Below are 12,111 nucleotides of genomic sequence, written 5' to 3' on the forward strand. Positions count from 1 at the left end.
TCACAAATGATGATGGTTTGGTCTCAATCTTTTTCATATTTATTCTTAAAATTTCTTGAATTATCCCAAAGACCAAGACCTCAGTGAAATGTTGAATTGTATTGGTGAATAACAGGTATTTTCCTTTTTAATTCCTGACCTTAATGAGAATGCTTCTAATATTTCAGTAGTAAGTTTTGCTGTAATTTCTTGGTAGATATCCTGATAATGAAAAAAGTACCCTTCTAGTTGTGAATTACTGAAAATTCAATTTTGTTTTGTTTTGTTTGTAATCAGAAATGGATATTAAATTTTATTAACAACTTGTTTTGGCATCTATCAAGATGCTCACATGGTAATTCTACTGTGTTCAGTTAATGTAATGAGCTACCTCAATGGATTTCCTGGTTTTGAGCGTCCTTGCTTTTCTGGGATAACCTTATTTAGTCATGGTGAATTATTTCTTTGATACACTGTTGGATTTTTATATGAAATATGTTTTTCAGAAGTTTTGCATTTATATTTACAAGTCATATTGATATAAGCTTTCATTTCTGTATTTGGTTTGCTTTTTTGGATTGTGGGTTTATAGAGTAACACTAAGACATAAAGAATGAGTATAAAATCTTTAAACAGCAAAAGACTTATACTTTGACGTCTAAAACTTTCTGTATTCTTTAAATTTTTCCATGAATGTCTATTACTTTATAATAAGAAGAATTTAAAGATAAACAAATAAGTACATACATATATTTTACAAACAGGAATTATCATTTCTATAAGGTGTAATAGTTTACCTGGTGCCTCTGCAGTGGGAGTTGGGGATTTAACTATGCTTTCTGTTTTTCTGTGGTAATTGGTTTATTTTTCTTTTCTTCTTTCTCTTGAGTCAATTTTCATTATTATATAGATTTTTGGAAAATTAACCTTTTCACCTAAGAAATTCAATTTTATTGATATAATATTCTCATAACTTTTTAATCTCCTCTGTAGTTATGTTTCTTTCCTTATCTTAATGTTATATATTTGTGTCATTTTATCAGACTTATCTGAATTTTCTGTTGATAGTTTAATTGATAAAGTTTACTTCTTAATTTTCATAGAGTTCTGCTTTTACCACTCAATACATTCTACTTAAAAAAAATTGGTGGAGGATTTTTCACTCCTTCAATTCAAAGTGTTTGTGTATTTTAAATATGTTCTGCTTCTAATTAATGCACTTGAAGATATTAACTTTTATTTGACTAAAACTGGGTCACATCACATAAGTTTTCATATGTAGTATTCTCAGTGTTGTTTCTATTTAAATAGTCTGTAATTTCAGCTTGATTTTTTTTTAACCAAAGATTATTATGAAAGGTATTTTAAAGTTTTTCAGTAGATAGTGTGTGTGTGTATGTGTGTGTGTGTGTGTGTGTGTCTGTTCTTCGGCAGTTTATTTATAGTTTTCTTGCACTCTGTATTCTGCTTTCAATATTTATTGAGATTATAGAGCTTTTATTTTTGTGGCTGAATGACTGGTCATTTTTAATAACTGCTCCATGGGTATTGAAAAAGAATATCAGGAACACAGTTCTACACATATATCTACAATCAAGTTTAATGAGTGTGTTATTCAATTCCTCCATATCCTTTTGTATTTGAGGGCCACTTAATTTGTCACTTTTTGGTGAGGCATGTCAAAAATCTACAATTATCGTTATAGTTTTGTAAACTTCTCCTTGTAGATATAAGAAATTGTACTTTATCTATTTAGAAGCTATATTATTAGGTACAAAAGTGATGAATTACTCCTTTTACCAATTAAAATGTTTTTTTCATTTTAGTATTTTAACTTTGAATTTTATTTTGTCTGGTATTGCTATATTTTCTCCTAATTCCTTTCTTTTTTTTTTTTTTTTAAGATTTTATTTATTTATTTGAGACAGAGAGAGCACATGAGAGGGGGGAGGGTCAGAGGGAGAAGCAGGCTCCCTGCTGAGCAGGGAGCCCGATGTGGGACTCGATCCAGGGACTCCAGGATCATGACCTGAGCCGAAGGCAGCCGCTTAACCAACTGAGCCACCCAGGCACCCACTCCTAATTCCTTTCTGATAGTACTTGTCTGATTTCTGGTTACTCCCTTTTATTTCCAAAAATTCCTGGTCTTTTACTTTTACTTGTGACCTATTTAAATAGCTGTTTGCATTTTTTGTTTCTTAGACCATCATGTTACTTAACACATCTCCTTCTGGAAACTGACAGATTCTGTGACCCTCAGATAACAAACAGGATATAGAGGAATTGTACAACCCATTTAATCAACCTCAATAAAGTTTATGGTTATTAATTTGCTTTAACAGTATGAGATTCTTTATATCTCAATAGAGAAGCTTCGTCCATTAATATTTATTCTAAAAGTTGACACAAACATATTAACTACACAATTTGATTTCTGACTTCTTATTTTTATTTCTGACATTGTGTTTGTGTTTTCTATTGTCAAATCCTCTTGTTTATTTATTTATTTATTTTTTATTTTATTTTTTTTTTTTAAAGATTTTTATTTATTTATTTGTCAGAGAGAGAGAGAGCACAAGTGGCGGGAGCAGCAGAGGGAGAGGGAGAAGCAGGCTCCCCACTGAGCAGGGAGCCCGATGTGGGACTCGATCCCAGGACCCTGGGATCATGACCTGAGCCGAAGGCAGACGCTTAACGACTGAGCCACCCAGGCGTCCCTCCTCTTGTTTATTTAAATCTTTTATTTTCTTTCACTGTATTAACTGATTTTCTCCTTTCTCTTTCCTTCCTGAATTTTCAAGTCACTGCTCTAACACCTTAACTACTTTCTTAGTGAGATGAAAGAAATTTGAACAGTGAATAGTCATATAAGATATTAGACTCAGACCTGAATCTATTTTAAGAGCCAAAAAAACAAAACAAAAGAAAACAAAAGAAAAACAAAAAAAAAAAAAAAAAAAAAAGCTGATGTAAAGTTTTGAATGGACTGGTAACCCAGTAATGGGTCTACAGTTTTGTAAAATGATAAAGGGACCATATATGAAACAATAACCTGTGTATACTGAAGGAATTTGGACTAAGTTAAATCACATAGAAATTTACACAAATATGTATAAATATGCACATACATATTACACTTATACATTTATACATATAAATATGCATATAAACATTGCATTTATGTACACTTATACATATACATATATACATATAAATTATTACATATTATATAAATTTACACATATATGTATAAATTACTACTTATATATATGGAGAGAGAAATTCTGCTCAAATATTTAATAAAACCTCAACAATATTGTAATCTTTTCCAGTTTACAGGGATAAATCTGATAATAAGAGAGAAAATTAGAACCAAGAATAAAACAGACATGTTTGCTAGAGTAGACAGATAAATGGAAACAAATGGGGAGTCCAGGAACTTATTTTACTACATACAAAACTATAGTGTGTGATGAAGGTAATCCTTCATAAGTGGGTAAAGAAAGGGTATTTTTAGCAATGCTGTGACAATTAGTTAATGATTTGGGAAACAGTTGTTTGATCCCTACCTCATACCACATATTAAAATAAATTATACAGGGGCACCTGGGTGGCTCAGTGGTTAATAGTCTGCCTTCGGCTCAGGTCATGATCCCAGGGTCCTGGGATCGAGCCCCACATCGGGCTCCCTGCTCAGCGGGAAGCCTGCTTCTCCCTCTCTCACTCCCCCTGCTTGTGTTCCCTCTCACGCAGTGTCTCTCTCTCTGTCAAATAAATAAATAAAATCTTTAAAAAAAATAAAATAAAATAAAAAAATAAAATAAAATAAAATAAAATAAATTATACAGAGGTTGTACAATTAAATGTGAAAATAAAAATCTTGAAATTTATGGTGGAAAAACACCCAGGTAGATAAGTAGTTGTCCCATTAGGGATTTTGAAGGCTTTCCAATATTATACCAATGGTAGAAAGCCAAAAGAAAATGAGTGATAAATTTGAACACAAAATATTTTAACTTCAGTATGTTAAAAAAGCAGTATTATCAAAGTTAAAAGCAAAAAACTAAAAAATATTTTATTCCATATTATAAGGGGTTAATATCCTTATTCTATAAAGTGCTATCACAAGTCATTGTAAAAACACAGACACACAATCATACCAATAAAAAATAAGCAAAGGAAGGAGCACCTGGGTGGCTTAGTCAGTTAAGCATCTGCCCTGGGCTCAGGTCATGATCCCAGGGTCCTGAGATCGAGCCCCACGTCGGGCTCCCTGCTCAGCGGGAAGCCTGCTTCTCCCTCTCCCACTCTCCCTGCTTGTGTTCCCTCTCTCACTGTCTCTCTCTGTCAAAAAATTAAAAAAATTAAAAAATCTTAAAAAAATAAGCAAAGGATATAAACTATCAAATCACAAAGGGAAAAATACAGAGGAAAGAGTAAACGGTAGGTCTCTCTGTATTTTCAGACTAGGTATTATCTTATTTTTCCTTTTGTTTAACTTTTCTGTATTTGCTAAGTTTGCCACAATACATATTACTTTTATAATCAGGAAATATAGATATATCAAGAGGTATATATATAGACATAATGCCAAAAAATATTACTATGTTATATTGGGAGTTTAATACTTGGCAATGAGGAAAGATGGTGCTATCTGAAATCAGAAGTGCTGAGTTCAAGTCCCAGGGCTCATTGAATGATCTTGAGCAAGTCACTGAACTTTGAGCCTTGGTTTCTCCAAATAGAAAACAGAAGAAATAATACTCATGTCATAAATTATTATGAAGAATAGATTTTTTAAAATGTATGCGATAAATGTTTTGTGAGGATCACTTACAGATGTCAGAGATTCCCATCACTGATCCAGTGTTCAGGCTTTTCCCAGCCTCCAGACAAAATCTGTGCATCTTCTCTTACAAACACCATATCCCTTTGCCTGATGAGGGCTTAGGTTCTTAAACTGAGGAGGTGACACCTGGACATGTCTTGGATTTTGCAATCTCCTCAGTGAATGGGACAGGAACACCTACTAGAGCCTGGCTATATGCAGGTTTATAGTTAAATGAAACTGTAATGATAATCACTATTGCTTTCCTTTTTCCATGTCATTCAGTTTTATCATTCAGTTCTAGTATCCACAGAGTTAATTCAGTTACCAAACTGATAACTACAATTCCATTTATGGAATTCCACATATGGAATTAAACGTTTATGACGTTTAAAAAGTCTCTACTGGGGTACCTGGGTGGCTCAGTCAGTTAAGCGTCTGACAATTTCAGCTCAGCTCAGGTCATGATCTCAGGGTTGTGAGATTTCTCTTGATTCTCTCCCTCCCTCCCCCTCAACCTCCCTCTCTCTTTCTCTCCCTCTCTAAAAAAAAAAAAAAAATTCTCTACTAATTTCAAATTCAATCCTCTGTCATAAATCAGATGAGAGAGCACTGGCCAATCTCCTTTTTCAGTAACAGGAATAAGTCCTTTGTGAATGTTGCACGATATAGAGGTATAGAGGCAATGCAAAAGGACCAGAAGAAGCAACTTTTCCAAGATCCCTGATATGCAGAACAGCGCTTATTCTCCATTTATATCTCTATGTGAAATAAAAGCAGAATTATAATTTTCCAGGTGAAAAGCCTTATGCCTCCTTGTCTTTTTCTTTCTTTCTTTTCTGAGTCTAAACCTCTGAAAACCCTTTTAGATTGAAAGATGATAAGGAGAAAGTGGAGAAAAACCTTAAACATTCTCAAGGAAGAGAACATGTTGATATAGGGAGAACATAATTAACTGCTCTGCTAATCCTGAGTTTACAAAAAAGATGAAATGGACTGAAAGACATCAAAATAATTTAGAGAAAGTATAAAAATTATTTATTGGTTGACTAAGCTGTTAATCATTGTTGGGTATGTAAAGTATAAAATCTCATTTCTGGGAAACCTTATGAAGGAAGGGAAGGAGAGAGAGAGGGGGAGAGAAGGGACCGAGAAAAGGAGAAAACTGAGTTTTTGGTTCAATACCAGTTCAAGGAAATCTCTTTTGCTAGGATAGGCAAATTGGATGTAGTTGAAATGGCCATGAAGAGAAATGGAGTAGGTGTGGATCTTCAATAACTTTGATACGTAATCCCAAGCATTTTTTGTGAGACCATTTTCTCATCTGGAATAGATCAGTGGTTTTCAAATTGTGCTCCAGCAGAACATTGCTGATTAAACCAGAGAACAGTAGTGGTGTCTATGCAATTTACAGAAAAATGAAGGAAAATAAATTCCCCCCTTTGCTATAGTTTATTTATTTATATTTCCTTTAACAATTCCCACACTGTATGAATTTTTCTGAACATATACAACTGTCCCTTGGATTTGAGATATCAACAAACAAAATATTCTTGATTTTAAGATTTTCTCTTCCATTTTTATTTATTTTTATTTTTTTTAAAGATTTTATTTATTTATTTGATAGAGAGAGACAACAGCGAGAGAGGGAACACAAGCAAGGGGAGTGGCAGGCGGAGGGAGAAGCAAGCTCCCCGCTGAGCAAGGAGCCTGACGCAGGGGCCCTGGGATCATGGCCGTAGCCGAAGGCAGACACTTAACAACTGAGCCACCCAGGCGCCCCTCTCTTCCATTTTTAAAAAACCTTTGGCACTAAGGTCCTATGTCTGGTAACCGAGTTTTAGCAAATAAAATGGAACCAGCAAGCAGCAAGTAAATAGTAACAGGAGAATTTAAGTACAATTAATTTGCTTGGGTTTTTTATTAATAATTCTTGTTGATTTTTAAATTTTGTTTCAATAGTGAAGGATTGGTTTTTGACAGGGGTGTGTGTTTTGGTTTTGAATTTCTGGACTAGAGAACCGTCTTTTGACTTTAGAGCTTTCCCTTCAGCTGTGCCATCTCACAGTGAAGCTTTAAGGACTTGGATCATATTAGCTTACACTTAAAAACTCCCATGTTCTTTATATGCATTTAAAAAAAGCTTCATAGCAAACTTACAAATATTTAATTGTTCTTCTTTTACAGATAGAGAAACTGATGCATGGAGTCCAAGGTCATCATTAGTAAGAGCAGGGGCTGGGAACTAGTAAGTAGATGTACATTGCTGGATTTGGTTTTGTCTTTCTTCTGAACATTAAATCAATAAATACTTAAAACATGCTCCTTGGAATGAGCAGATTTTCAGGATAAACATTAGAAGGATACTTAAGAGTAAACTTGTTCTGCATTTTAGACACTTAAAAAAACATACAACCAATACTCAACTTTTAAGAAACCTTGATCTTAGCAACTTGCTGGGAAATCAAACCTCAGCCCAGTAGATAGGAGAGAGTATGTGTAGATTCCACCTTATGGTGAAAAGGGCAACTAATGTGAAATCTACAAGGGGTCAGTCAAGGGTTAGTGGTTAGTGGATGAAACAGTCAGGTCAATTTAATGCTGGCAGTTATTTTCCAAAACCTGAACATTGAACTCTTGAGTAAAGGCTGTTTAGGAAATCAAATGAATATATGCAAGGACTTCAAGATGTGTATGTTTTAAAATAATGATTAATGAAACCTTACGATTAAAATTTACTTTATACATTAGACAAACATTTGGTTCGGTCAGTGATTATGATATAAGAGAAATTCTGTGCTGGCAAAATTTACTTGCAAGTTCTAAATTTTCTCCTTTCTAACTGCAAAAAAGATATATTCATTGGAGAAATGTTTAAAAATCTGAGAAGTCGGGGCTCCTGGGTGGCTCAGCCGACTAAGCTTCCGACTCTTGATTTTAGCTCAGGTCATGATCTCAGGGTCATGGGATTGAGCCCCACGTTGGGGTTCTGTGCTGGGTGTGGAGCCTGCTTAAAATTCTCCCTCTCCCAGGGAGCCATGAGAGACTCTTAACTGTAGGAAACAAACTGAGGGTTGCTGGAGGGGAGGTGGGTAGGGGGATGGGGTAACAGGGTGATGGGCATTAGGAGGGCACTGATGTGATGAGCACTGGGTGTAATATACAACTGATGAATAACTGAATTCTACATCTGAAACTAATGACGTACTATATGTTGGCTAATGGAATTTAAAAAAAAAAAGATTCTCCCTCTTCCCTCAGCCCCACCCATCCTGCTCTAAAAAAAAAAAAAGAAAAATCTGAGAAGCCACAGTGAAAAAATATATATATATACCCATAATTACATCCCCTAGAAAAATTATATCACCTGGAAAAAACTACTAACACTTTCATTATACTTTCCTAATCCTTTTTCAATGCTCAATACACACATAAACACACATACTCACATACACATGTGGAATAATGCTATATATATTGTTTTGAAATCTGGTTTTCTCTTATCAAAAAATCATGTAAATATTTCAATGTCATTTAATATTTCTTATAGAATTTGATAGCTATATATATATATATATATATATATATATATATATATATATTGTTTTACATAGATGAACATATTTTCTTTAACCAATCACTTGTTGGGTACTAATGCCACAATGAACCTCCTTGTACATAAATTTTTGATGATAGTCATGAATATTTAAGTCAGTTTCTAAAAGTTAAGTTTCTGGGTTAAAGACTTTTAATATATCCAGAAAGACTGAAACTTGCCATAGTCGCACCAACAGAGAACTAAAGGGTCTATTTTTCCATATCCTTCTCAACTGGAAATTATGTATACTCTTAACAATTGGTAAATGTAAATACACACACAATGCAGTATATATTTCTGCCAACTTGTAAGTATAAAAGTATCATAGCTTTCATTTTCACAACTGATGAAGTTGAACTTTATTCATATTAGCCATTAGTAACTTTGTTTTGATAATATTTGGTAATATTTTGAGAGTATAGCAGAATTCTAGATTTCAAAATGCAAGAGTAAGAAGTTAGGAGACCTGGATTTTAGTTTTCTTTACACCACTAGCTTTGGAAGACCTTAGGTTAAATCATTCAATCTCTTTGGTCTTAAATTTCCTGTTGTATATAAAATATACTCAAAATGCCCACTCAAATCTTCCTATTGTCCCTGTGAAAAGCAAATTTGATTATTTTTATTAAAAGCAGTTACTGCGCTGTGAATTATGCAAGACTGTTGAATCACAGATCTGTACCTCTGAAACAAATAATGCAATATATGTTAAGGAAAAAAAGAAAAGAAGAAGATAGCAGGAGGGGAAGAATGAAGGGGGGGAAATCGGAGGGGGAGACGGACCATGAGAGACGATGGACTCTGAAAAACAAACTGAGGGTTCTAGAGGGGAGGGGGGTGGGAGGATGGGTTAGCCCGGTGATGGGTATTAAAGAGGGCACGTTCTGCATGGAGCACTGGGTGTTATGCACAAACAATGAATCATGGAACACTACATCAAAAACTAATGATGTAATGTATGGTGATTAACATAACAATAAAAAATTAAACAGTTACTGTACCACTATTTTATTAACAATATTAATTAGCTCTTTGAAACTCATAAATTACAAGACACATAAAAGGAGGTTCTATCATTTAACTTTAAAATGTTTTTAAATACTTAAACAGATAACTGACAATTCAGTTCAAACAAAGCAGTCAACTCCATAGCAGTATATGTGTGTGTGTGTGTGTGTGTGTATATACATATATGTATATATGGTTTATATATAATTATATAACATATAGATTATATATGTTCCACATTTTCTAAATTTTTAATGAGAAGTCAACTTACTATTGACACATTGGTATATTTCAAGGTAATTTGCATGTGTGTGCATGTTATAAAAAATAACCAGTGATCATAATTTTGTATCTAGGTCTTTTATCTAGCAGGAGGCCATTTTTCTATTTAATTACAAAATCTTCCTAACAATTTTAAGCTGCCTAATACATCATAGTGGGGATATATTCTTATTTATTTACCATTCCTCTTCTCTTAATCACAGGTTATTTTCAATTACTTACTTTACCTGTACCATTTTTTTGTATAAGTTTTTTCTCCATTTCTGATTGGTCCCTTAGGATAGATTCTGAGGGGACAAAAAGTGTGACCATTTTAAGACTTTAAATATATATTGTTAATTGTGCTAAAATGACTTGTGCCAATTTTTAATTCCTACTAGGAATATATAATGGCAGGGCTTAATTTGGGGGTATAGTAGTCACCGCTAGACCATATTATTATTATTATTTTACTTTTTAAATTGTAAAAGTGATTCATGTTTGTACACACAAAAATAGCTCAAACGTTTTCCTTTCCACTTCTCTCACCTCTTACCATTTACAATTTGTAATGTATACTATCAGACTGTACTTTAATCCAAAAGTTTTTTGTTACTTTAATTTTAATAATATATTTACTTTGATATGTATTGAAAATGTATATATAAAATAGCCATCAGACCTGTGATATCATGGGTATTATTTTGATAAAGCTAAATTATTTTAAAGTTGATTTAAAAATAATATATATTAAGTAAATAACATGGCAATATGTAAAAAAAAAAATCTTGAAAGTGATCTGAGAACAGTGACTTCAGGAAAATCCCACAGAGGCATAGCTTCTAGAGTTGACTGCCTCTGACCAGCTCTGTGGTCCTGACTAAGTCATGTCCCCTCTTTGAGCTTTAGTTTCAGGCAAGTAGCAGGAATCTGGAAATACTGGTCTTTCTGCTAGACCCCAGTGGAGTTATAAACTGGAATTTTTTTGGTTTTTTGTATAGTTTTCAGTAAGGAGGACTTTTCCTTTTTTATATGATATACTGTAAATGGGCAATCTTTCAGTTGAGTCTTTTTCTTCTGAATTTTGGTTAATCTAATCATAGCTGAGCTAAGGTTGCTCTCTTTCCTAAAAAGATCTTCTCTATTAAGAAATTCATGTAAAAATATGAGTTAGGCTATTGGCTTTAAAATGAAGTCCCAAAATTTTACCTTAACAAAAATTACTTCTCAATAACTCCATAATAGGAGCAGAAATGTTAGAGTTAATCATGGTCTCCAAATTGGCTAAATTCCTGTATTGCTTTTGAGAAAGTAAAAAAAAAAAAACACACAAAAAAACAAAGTTCTATAACCAAGTAATGTGATTTCAAAGCTAGTGGTTCAACAAGTAGATCATGCATTGAGACTCTAACCTATTGTCTCCTATTCATCTTTGCATCCCTAATATTCAGCTTTGAGTGTGGCACTTTGTAGCTGCTAAACAGATATTCAACGATTGAATTTTACATATGAATGTTCCATATTACGGTAACTAGTTTGATAGAACTGTAAGTTTAACTTGTACTTATGGGAAAAAGACATTTTTTCCTTTTTGGAATGTTAGAACATTGCTATTGAAACATCCTCTCTGGTATCCAAAGGTATATATACAAATATTCATACAGAGTAAGCTTAATATAAGTTATTGCAGTTTCTCTTCCTTTGAGAGCTGTTCAGAATCATGAATTATCCACCTTTGTCTCCTTTTCATCACTCCTCCCTAGGCATGGACACTAGTCAACTAGTTATACATATTTGGATATGGGTTTATGAGAATATATTGATTTTTCTGTAAGGGCTCAGAAAGAAGGTGTTAGTGACTTAACTTTTTGGATATTTGGTGGATCCATAATTACTGAATTTGAAGTTTAAAAAAAAAACTTTTTAAAGACGAAGTAATTTCCAACGGCAGTAAAAGATCTCAAGGATTTAGAATAACCCTTTGAAAATCAGAAACTCAAATAGTAAAAGACTATATTGAACTGCACGGAAAAGGAGTTTTACATAGGTGGGAAAATACCAAGTTCAAGAGGCCTATCATAATATGGTCAAATGTTTAAAGATGGAATAATTGAGACTTCTGAAAAAGCCATACTCAATTCATTTGCTCTTTGTTTTGCTAAAATCCTCAGCATGAACAGTTTTCCAGCTGGAATTTAGAAAGTGGGGTTATAAACTGGAATTTTGGGGGGTTTTTTTTGTTTAGTTTCAGTAAGGAGGACTTTTCCTTTTTTATATGATATGATGTAAATATCGTAACAATGACAGAATAAGAACAGGAGTGAATAACTCTTGTTTCAGTTGAAATTCTGTCTTTTTAATGTAGCCTCTGGACCAACTCTTCTTTCCATGATTCTTTCCTGCAGGTGACAGAAGGCCCTTTTCTTCCCATAAACAA

Source organism: Halichoerus grypus, chromosome 14 (genome assembly GCF_964656455.1).
Source record: "Halichoerus grypus chromosome 14, mHalGry1.hap1.1, whole genome shotgun sequence".
Classification (NCBI taxonomy): Eukaryota; Metazoa; Chordata; class Mammalia; order Carnivora; family Phocidae; genus Halichoerus; species Halichoerus grypus.